Raw genomic sequence first — 7,930 nt, forward strand, 5'->3', positions numbered from 1 at the left:
TCCGAATGAGAGACAGAAAGTGGGGGAGCTGGGAGCTGGGACTCCTGGGTTCTCTCCCCAGCTGTATTGTCAACAATGGCAGCCATGTTATTAATGACGGTGGCCACCAGCCATATGGTCACTAACGGCAGCCATATTGCTAACAATGGTGGCCATATTCTTAACTTCGGTGGCCAATTGCCATGGGACCGTGCATCAACGACACAACATTTAGTGGGGGGGTCCTGACTTTTGCGGGCTTGTTTCAGCATCGCAAAGCGTTACAAGGGGTGGGCGGCTCTTGAAAATCCCCAGAAAAGTGTGTTGCATCATTTATGGCCAGCCCTGCCCCCCTCTACTGTGATGGCCAATATTGTGACCATGCCAGCAATACGGTCGCCAACGACGACCCTGTCGCCAACAACGGCCCCCACAACAGTGGCCATATTGCAAATGGCAGCGATATTGCGAACAACGGCGGCCATATTGCGAACAACGGCAGCCATATTGCGAACAACGGCAGCCATATTGCAAATGGCAGCCATATTGCAAACGATGGTGGCCATATTGCGAACGATGGTGGCCATATTGCGAACAGCAGTGGCCATATTGTTAAGAACTGCGGCCAGATTGTGAACAGTCGACATATTGGACATTGGCAATGGCCATATTGCCAATATGCTAGCCATAGTGTCACTAACGGCGGCCATGTTGCTAACAATGGCGGCCATATTGTGAACTGTAGAGATACTGTTAACAACGGCGGCCATATTTGGGACTAACAGCAGCTATATTCCAGACCCGCCAGCAATATGGCACCATAATGCCAACAATGGCAACCGTCTTTCCAGCACGCAGGTCCCACAGCCCATACCAACCCTCCATGATCTTCAAAGAGGCACCACTTGCCTTGACAGCAGGCAGCCCCGTCCCCCCATCCCTCCCGCCCCATATGCATGGGGCCTTGTATGGCACGTTTCCACGGCAGGCCAAGGCGAAGGGTCACGGCGGGCGAGGACAGCTGTCCTGGCCTAAATCCACCTGATCTCATCAGCCTCGGCTGGTATTAGCCAAAGGACGGCGACACGTGCCGCCCAGCACTTCCATAAACCCGCCCGCTCCCCTCCCCCGCCCCCCAATCCTAATCCCCCAGATGAACTAAACTGGGATTAACCCTTTGGCCCCAGCTGCCCGGTCACATTAAGTGTGAAGCAGCCCAGTGGCCCAGGCAGCCACGTGTGAGCTCATCTCCAGCGGCCCCGGCCTGCGTGTCGGCTGCCCCACGTGGATGGGCTGGGGGGGGGGGGGAGAAGCCACGGGCACGGTGGGGCAGGATGGAGGGAATGGATGGGTCACCAGGGGAGGTCAGTGGTGACCTTGGCCCTCAATCAGCTCTCGGGCGAAGCAGGGAAGAGAGCCAGGGAATGGGGTGGTGGGCTCAGAAGGGGGCGCTCTCCCCTGGTAGGCAGGGGGCTGACCCCGGGCAGCAGGCGTTCTCCTGGCAGGCGGGACTGGCCCCAGGGTGACGCTAGGGGGCGCTGTGGGGCAGGGAGCATGGCAGGGGGGCTCAGCAGGGGGCGCTCTCCCCTGGCAGGGGGCTGGCCCCAGGGTGACGCTAGGGGGCGCTGTGGGGCAGGGAGCAGGCCGGGGAGCTCAGCAGGGGGCGCTCTCCCCTGGCACTCTCCTGGGGGGGGCTGGCCCAGGACGCTAGGGGGGGCGGGGGGGGAGCAGGCAGGCAGGGGGCGCTCTCCCCTGGCATTTGAGGCTGGAGGAAACCATATGATTGTCTAGGGTGACTTCCTGCATAGCACTAACTAACTAACGCCCCCCACCTCCGACATTAAACCGCGGTATCCCGGCCCTCAACCGGCCGAGAACAGGCGAGCCCAAGGTGCCCTCTGTGCCCGAGGCCCTGCCACGGCCGGGAACTGACTATGTGAGACGTGCCCAGATGAGCCCAGATCAGTGTCCTGTGCTACAGAGGAAGGTGTAACCACACACCCACATGGTCCCTGCCACTCTGACCCGGGGCGGGGAAATTCCTTCCCGGCCCAGATCAGGTGATTGGCTGGATCCTGAAGCCGTGAGCAAGACCCAGCCGCCAGGCTGCTGCCGCGAGGGTTTTCCGAAACCTGCCCCGTGTCCCATCTGCCTCAGAGGAAGGAAGCACGCAGATGCATGAACAGCGCCGGGCCGGGCCGGCTTTATGAACTGCGGGGCCCGGTTCGAATACCTGTCAGCGGTCCGGGGCTTCGGCTGTGGGGGGTGGGGGGATCCACTACGGGTCTTCGGTGGCACTTTGGGGGCGGGGGGCCCACTCCAGGTCTTCCGCAGCACCAAAGGACCCGCTGCCACCAAAATGCCGCCCAAGACCCGGAGTGGACCCGCCCTGCTGCCGAAATGCTGCCGAAGACCCAGACACCCACACACACACGGGTAACGGGTGAGTAAAAAAATTTTGAAAAATTAAAAAGGCACCTAAGGCGTGGGGCCCTCTTAGGAGTAGGGCCTGATTCCCGGGAATCGGGGGAATCAGTCTAAAGCCGGCCCTGGCGCCAGGAGACATCAGGGTGAGGACCCTTCCTGACCCTTGCAGGTGACCGGCTGAGGCCCTGAAGCATGAGCATTAGGAACATGAGACCTAAACCAGGAGGAGAACGGGAGTCCCAGAGGCTGGCGAGCGCTGCCCCCGATCCTCATCAACAACCCCCTCACTCAACCCCCCTCAGATATTTCTCCAGCTCTTTCTCGTGGGAGGCTGGTCCAGGCTCTCCCGTCTCCGGTGGATAGAAACCTTCTGCTCTCTGGCCTCCACTAATCCCTGGCCCATTTAGCTCCATTCATTCTGGTGCCAACATTACCCTAGGAAAGGCTCCCACGTGCCCCCAACGTGTCACCTCTGTCTTTGGCAACAGGGGTTCAAATCTCCCGCAAGGCTCCGTGTTTCCCAGCATCCACCATTGAAGACGGATGTTGACAAATGGCCAAGGATCCAGCGTACTTCTGTTTCTGGTGCCACCGCTGCTGGAATCCTGCGCCCCGTTCTGGTGCTCACGGTTCCAGGAGGAGACGGGTCAATTGGAGATGGTGTGACGGGTTGGGTCACAGAGACGCCCCCTTGGGAACTGCCACCTGATGTGATGAGACTACCTCTGTGCCCGTTTTCCCTGCCAGCTTGGGACTTCAGTACCCTGCCTTCTTGAGCCAGACACGCCAGCCTGCTGCAACCCAGACCCAGGTCTGAACCACATTCCCCCAAAGCTGCAGGCTTAACTGAAAACAGCTCAGCAAGTGCTCCTGTCTCCAGCACCCAGACACCCAGCTCCCAATGGGACCCAACCCCCAAGTAAATCCACTTTACTCTGTATAAAGCTTATGCAGGGTAAACTCATGAATCGTCCACCCTCTATGAGAGATATGCACAGCTGTTTGCTCCCCCCAGGAATTAATTACTTACCCTGAGTTAGTTAATAAACAAAAGTGATTTTATTAAGTATAAAAAGGAGGATTTAACTGGTTCCAAGTAATAACAGCCGGAACAAAGCAAGTTACCATGCAAAATAAAACAAAACATGCAAGTCTAAGCCTAATACAGTAGGAAACTGAATACAGGTAAATCTCACCCTCAGAGATGTTCCAATAAACTTCTTTCACAGACTAGACTCCCTCCTAGTCTTCACCCGATCCTTTCTCAGGAAGGCCTGCACATAGACAGAGCCAATTGTCCTGGTTAATGGGAGGCATCAAGATTCCAAGCCACCATTAACGGCCCACACTTCGCATAATTACAAAAGGCCCTCAGAGTTATATTTCATATCCCTAGTTTCAGATACAAGACTGCTACATTCATACCAATAGGGTGACCACACGCAGTAGATCATAAGCTTTGTCATGATGCCTTACAAGAGACCTTTTGCACGAAGCATATTCCAGTTACAGTATATTCACGCTTCTTAGCGTATTTTCATAAAATCATATGGAGTGCAACGTCACAGAGGGGTCCTCGGAAGAGCCACAAGAACAATTAAAGGATGGGAAAACTTCCCCCGAGAGCGAGAGACTCCAGGCGCACCAACGACTTAGTTCATGAAGCAATTGGTCATGCGATGGGTCCCTGGGAAGGGATGGGGAAGGAGGGTGGTTGGAAGGGACGGGGGTGAAATGGATGGAATGACTGAGAGATTATGACCTGCAAAACCTACTTGGCGGATGAGGCTGGAATTGGAAGAGGTTTGAGAGTACAGTAGCAGGTTCAGACTCCCAACCAAGCCATCAGCACTGGCACTGAGGGGATGCGGACAGCTGGGACGAAGGCTCAGGTGGGTCACGGAAAGTAGCTGAGTGAGGTGGGCGAGGTCTTTGCCTGTAACTCCTTCGGCTCCTGACAGGAATCGTCCGTAGAGTCTGAAGATCATTTTTGATCTCTACCGGAGACTCCAGCAAAGCCAGAGATCCGGAGCCAAGATGCTCGTTCCATCACAATCATGGTGAAATTGGACCAGGCTGGAGTTCTGGCGGCATCTAAAGAGCCCTGTGAAGACGTCTTTGCCAAGAATTGACCTTCACCCAGGATGGCCTTAAAATTAGGCCCAGTGCTTCGGTGGCAAATGGTCGGTAAAGGTGTGAAATTCATTGAGTCGCATTTTGACACACGTGCCTGCCGATTCGCTCTCCTGGACGATAATGTCGCAGAGGAGTAGCTTTGGCGACCAACAGGATCGAGACGCTTCTGATCCTTGGTATAGGGAGTAACCTTGGCATTGTGCCACTTCCCACGGTCATTAACGCCATCCACAACCAAGGAATTGGGAGTTGGGTGTGAGAATAAAAATTCCGAATCCTTTTTTGGGGATCTAAGTATTTTTTGTTGGCTCATCAATAAATGCAAAGTAATGCACATCGGAAACCAGAATGACAACTGTGCATGCCAAGCGATGGGGTCTATATTAGCAGTTGTGATGAAGCAGGGTGTTTTTTGTTGTGGTGGTTTGCATGAGGAGGGGGTGGGACCCAGGTTCCCTGGTTTAACGAGATGGTGGGAGACGGAGTTTGTGGTTACAGAGGGCCAGCAAACGGCCTGGAGAATGGATACCCCAGCGACTGGTGACCTGGTGATCAGGAGACCCAGCTTGGAAGTCACAGCCGGTTCTGGCCAGTGGGAGGACAATGGACTGCGGACAGAGGACCCCGGTGACTCGCCGGTTCCAGCCAGAGCAGGACAAAGGACAGCTGAGAGGAGAGGAGGCCCAGGCGACCTGTTTACCTGGAGAGAAGACAAAGGACAGAGGCGGGGCTTGGGGGAGGGGAGATCGGATGCCCATCTGTAAGGAGGAGGTCTCGGGATTGGAGAGAGGGAGCAACCAGAGCCCACCTGGATGCAGGAGAGACTGGGATCCTGAGAAGGACCCCTGAGAAGGGCTGTCGCACTGAAGGGGGGTCCCCCCGTCCAGGGACGACACGGGGCCAAGAGTGGGCACAATCTGAGTCCGTGACAACGTGGTAGCAGAGGATGGTTGCTGGATGCACCCTGTAGACAGTTGGCTGCGGGCGCAGGCGCATTGCAGTGCGTGGCTGCCAGGAGAGCCGGGGAGTAGCCGTGGGGGCAGCCCATGTAGCAACCGGGAGTGTATCAGACCTGACTCCCCAGTCAGGTTCCTCCCTGGAGGAGCTGCGGAGACAGGAGCTGGAGCTGAAAGCGAAGGAGCTGGAGCTGGATGGTATTGAGATGGAGCACAATGACCTGTTCAAACAGGCTTTGCTGTTGAAGTTTGAACTGAGCCCCGAGGCGAACAGGAAACGATTCCGGGGTGGGCGCAAGACCTCAGGTGTCACTTACAAGGAGGTCGCTAACCTGCCGGGGGGAATATCTCCGCAACTGGGGGAAGGGCGCAGGGGCCACCACCGCAGAGGACGTGTATAACCTGGTGGGGTTGGAGCATCTGGATGACATCTGCCCTCCAGAGCTTAAGATGTGGCTAGTGGACCGGAAGCCTAAAGATCTGGCCAGTGGTGGATGAGTTTGCGGACAGCAGAGAGCAGAGACCTCTCAAAGGAAGCCCAGCTCAGGGGTGCCTGTGAAGGCCAGGGAAGGCCAACCCCCCTCGTGGGACTTGAGGGACCTGAAATGTAATGACTTCAGCCCCTCAGCTTTGATGTACCCTTGGGAAGTGACTGTGTTCCTTTAAGACAGGATCCGGACCCGATGCCAGTAACGGCCAAAGAGCTGAACCCAGAGATCGGGAGGCGGAGAAGGCAGGAGCCAGTGTGCATGTGAACGGCCCGTAAATGGCCCAGCCGGCAGGACTGGGGGGTACTTCCCCCCTGGCTAGTAGAAGCTGAGTGTGGACAACCGCCCTGCCCAGGAGAGAGGTGGCTCCCAGTGGCTCTGATGCAGCAACCAAAGCAGTGGGCTCGCTCCCTACCCTCACTGGGACACGGGCGCTGGGGGTGGTCGGACCCCCCAGTTAAGGTCCTGTAGTGAGGACACATCTGAAGGGGGGGCCCCAAAGAGGCTGGGGTGCAGGATCGGCTCCCTGCAGAGGTGCTGATGGGGGATGGACTGAAGAACTGGCCGGACGGTGCAATCCACCCCCAAACCCAGCAGCTGAATTCGAGACCCAGCCACAGAAGAATCCCTCCTGGAAGAAGCGGTGGGCCCTGCGAGGTGTGGCGAGATCCTGGGGAAGGATCCAGGTGAGAGGAGTGACCCGGTACCAGGAAAGGGCTTCCTGAGGGAAAACTGAACTTGGGGGATCAGAAGGTGTCTGGTGGTCCCCTAGAAGTGCCACCGGGGGGCTGTCCCTTCCCCTAAACATCGGGGGGGGGTTCGGCGCACCCGGCAAGAGCTGCTGCAGAACGTTTGCTGCCCCGGAAATTCCCAGGGGTCCACCCTTTTGAGTTGGTGCGTGGAAGGAGAAGGAGGGGACCCCTGGACATGATGAGAAACACACGGGGAATCGGCGGTGGATTCTGAACTATCGCTCTGGAGAAAGCTCACTGAGCTCATGGGTTTGGCCGGGAAGAACCTAGCTGGGACCCAGGAACGGAAAAAAGGGCTGGTACGACGACGGGCCGGACCGGGGGCCAGCAGAGGGGTCTCCGCTCAGCGCGACGAGCCTCTGGGAAGAGCCCTGTGACACCACCAACCAGCTGATGGAGGTGAGTCAGGTGCTGGAGCTGCCCGGTTGTACTTTGACAGGGAGTTTGGTGGTGCGGCCGTGTGTGGCGGCAGGGGAAAGGGAATTTCTCTCCTGAGCCAGGAGCCGACCTCCGGCTGGAATAACTTCCCCTCTCTGAGCAGCTAACCCCCGTCCGCCGGCTGAGATCACAGGGCCGGCCTCTATCATCCCATCCTGCATCCTGGTGAGACGAGGGCGGCAGAGGTGTCGTACCCGGGCCACACGGTGGAAAGCGGCAGCCAAGGGGAAGGCAACCGGAGATTGGCCCATTCCTCAGCCCAAGACACGAGTCTCTAAGGGGACGGCTGGGTACCACTGAAGGTTTGTTCCCCACTTCCGCTCCCATTACGGAGATTGGGAAGTTGGGGCACGCCCGACGAGGTGGCCAGCGGGATGCTCCGTGCGCTGAAGAAGACTCTCACCTGGCAAACCCAGATTTGGACAAAGCCCTGAGTGCCGTGCTGACCCAATGCCAGACTCCTACGGTGGAGTCTGATCTGCCAGGATGATCCCGTGGGAGTGGTCCATGTTCAGAGGAGCGCAGATGTTACAGCGGACGCATTGTCCCGGAGATGCGGGGGCCTGAACGTCCCCGGGGTCATTAGCTGGAGCGACCCCGCTCAGTTCAGTCTCGAAGGGGGGGAGAGACGTGAGGAAGCTGTGTGGTGTTTTACACGAAGAGTGTGCGCGCGCCTCAGTTTCCCCATGGGCTGCCTGTTTAACGAGGTGGTGGGAGAGGGTTTCTTGGCGCAGAGGACCAGGCGTGACCTCGC

This window comes from Mauremys reevesii, linkage group 14, assembly GCF_016161935.1.
Source record: "Mauremys reevesii isolate NIE-2019 linkage group 14, ASM1616193v1, whole genome shotgun sequence".
Taxonomy (NCBI): Eukaryota; Metazoa; Chordata; order Testudines; family Geoemydidae; genus Mauremys; species Mauremys reevesii.